Source organism: Silene latifolia, chromosome 9 (genome assembly GCF_048544455.1).
Source record: "Silene latifolia isolate original U9 population chromosome 9, ASM4854445v1, whole genome shotgun sequence".
In the NCBI taxonomy this organism is placed as follows: domain Eukaryota; kingdom Viridiplantae; phylum Streptophyta; class Magnoliopsida; order Caryophyllales; family Caryophyllaceae; genus Silene; species Silene latifolia.
Window position 1 is genome coordinate 159,486,928 of NC_133534.1, and position 2,554 is coordinate 159,489,481.

Sequence of the window (2,554 nt, forward strand, 5' to 3'; positions counted from 1 at the left end):
TCTTTGGTTGATTTTGATGAGCTTTGCAAGCTCTCCTTGTTGCAATTCACTTGCTCTTGGAATGGAGCATCTTCAATTTTCTTCTTCCATTGGAGTTCCGATTTCTTCCTTTCATCCTTTCGGCTATAATGATCAATCATGAAACATGGTTCATGCAAACGAGGAGCTCTCATGGTCTTGTCAAGATTAAAGGTTATGCTTTCATCTCCCACTTCTAGAGTGAGCTCACCATGTTTCACATCAATCACCGCAACCGCGGTGTGTAGGAAAGGTCTTCCTAGAATGATTGGAATGTTGGAATCTTCCTCCATATCAACAATGACAAAGTCCACCGGGATGAAAAACTTCCCAATTCGTACGGGGACATCTTCCCATATCCCTAATGGTGTCTTCGTCGATCTATCGGCCATTTGGAGTGTGATGTTGGTGCATTTAAGCTCTCCCATCCCCAACCTTTTACTCACCGAGTACGGCATGACACTCACACTAGCCCCTAGATCACATAAGGCTTTGTTGATCGTTGTGTCGCCAATGGTACACGGTATTGAGAAGCTTCCCGGATCCTTTAACTTTGGGGGTGAACTCCCTTGAAGTATTGCACTACTCACCTTAGTGAAGGCGATAGTCTCAAGCTTCCGGATCGACTTCTTCTTTGTGAGGATATCTTTCATGTATTTCGCATAGGCCGGCACGTGATTGATTAATTCCGTGAAAGGAATTGAGACTTCCAAATTCTTCACAATTTCCATGAATTTTCCAAGTTGATCATCAAATTTGGGCTTGGCTTGACGACTTGGAAAAGGAAGTCTAATCACAATGGGCTCCTTCTCCTTGACCTTGTCTTCATTTTTCTTTGAACTTTCTTCTTTTGATGATTCTCCATCTTTGGAGCTTTGCACAATTTCTTCCTTATCACTAGCTTCCACAACTTCATCCTCAACTTGCTTCCTTGGTGCTTCATACCTTGTACCACTTCTCAAGTGAATGGCACTAACCGTTTCATGTCTAGGGGGATTACTTTGAGGTGGTAATTGCCCCTTTTGTCTTTGTGAGCTTGAAGATGCTAGTTGAGTCAATTGTGTTTCCAACATCTTGGTGTGAGCTAGGATGTTGTTGATGGTGGTTTCCTTTGCTTGGCTATCTTTTTGCATTTGAGTGAAAAACTCTTGTTGATTCTTCTGCATTTGGAGGACCGCTTTTTGGACATCAAAACCTTGGTCATTTTGGTGATTGTATGGATTTTTATTTTGGTAACCTTGGTTTTGATTGTAAAAGGGTCTTTGATTTTGGTTTCTCATGGGTGGTGGAGTGTATGTTGTTTGAGGGTTTTGAACATTTTGGCTTTTGTATAAGAGATTTGGATGGAATTTGGTGTTTTCATTGTAATAGTTGGAATAAGGGTTACCATTCTTGTATGCTTGGAAAGCATTCACTTGTTCATTTGTTCCTCTACATTCACCTTGGTCATGTCCCAAAGTTCCACAATTGTCACATATCCCACTTGGGATTGATGAGGATGCCGTCATGGCATTAACATGATGCTTTGGTGATTTTGAGACTTCTTCAAGTCTAACCATAGCTTTTTCAAACTTCAAATTGATTGTGTCAATATGAGCACTAAGTTGAGCACCCAATTGAGTAACGGAGTCCACTTCATGCTTTCCTTCTCTAGTAGCCTTGCAAGGTCTACTATATTGTGAGTTATGGACCGCCATTTCCTCAATCTTGTTCCATGTTTGATTGTCATCAACTTCGGTGAACATTCCATTTGATCCCATGTTGAGAATGTTCCTTGAATCCTCATATAGACCATTCCAAAATTGTTGTACCAAGAACCATTCGCTAAGTCCATGGTGAGGACATGAGCGACAAATTCCCTTGAACCGCTCCCAAGCTTCATACAAATATTCTTCATCCCTTTGCTTAAAACCCGTAATTTGAGCTCTTAGCATGTTAGTCTTCTCCGGTGGGTAGAATTTTTTGTAGAAGGCTAGAGCCAACTTCTTCCAAGAATCTATTCCGAGGGTGGCCTTGTCAAGGCCCTTTAACCATTGCTTCGCGGTGCCGATTAAAGAAAAAGGAAATAAGACCCATCTAATTTGGTCTTGAGTCACACCCGTTTGAGAGATTGCATCACAATAGTCGCAAAAGGTTTCCATATGAGAATGAGGGTCTTCACTAGGCATCCCCCCAAATTTGCTCCTTTTAACTAATTGGATGAAGGCGGACTTGGCAATAAAATTTCCGGTTAGATGTTGCGGTGTAGGAGTACCATTTGGTAGGTTCTCCTCGGTGGGTACGGAGTGTGACGATAATTTAGGCATTGTAGGTTGATTTTGTGGGGTATTGTGTAATGGGTTCTCCTCTCCTTCTATTGCGAAAGGATTGACGAACTCAATAGTTGGTTGAACAACTTAACTAATACCTCTTAAATTCCTCCTAACAAGTCTCCTATTGTTCGTCAAGGTTCTTTCGATTTCACGGTCAAAAGGTAACAAATCACCTTGTAACCTTCTAGACATGCAAAATATCAAACAACTCGAAAACAATTAGA

General features: G+C 41.3%; 1 non-coding gene across 1 annotated transcript; it reads left to right on the top strand.

Annotated features, from left to right (window-relative positions):
• The first annotated feature begins 1,845 nt into the window (after nt 1-1,845).
• On the top strand, nt 1,846-1,952 carry LOC141604423 (small nucleolar RNA R71). Its single transcript, XR_012526123.1, has one exon. It is a non-coding gene; the product is annotated as a small nucleolar RNA R71 (small nucleolar RNA).
• The last annotated feature ends 602 nt before the right edge of the window (nt 1,953-2,554 follow it).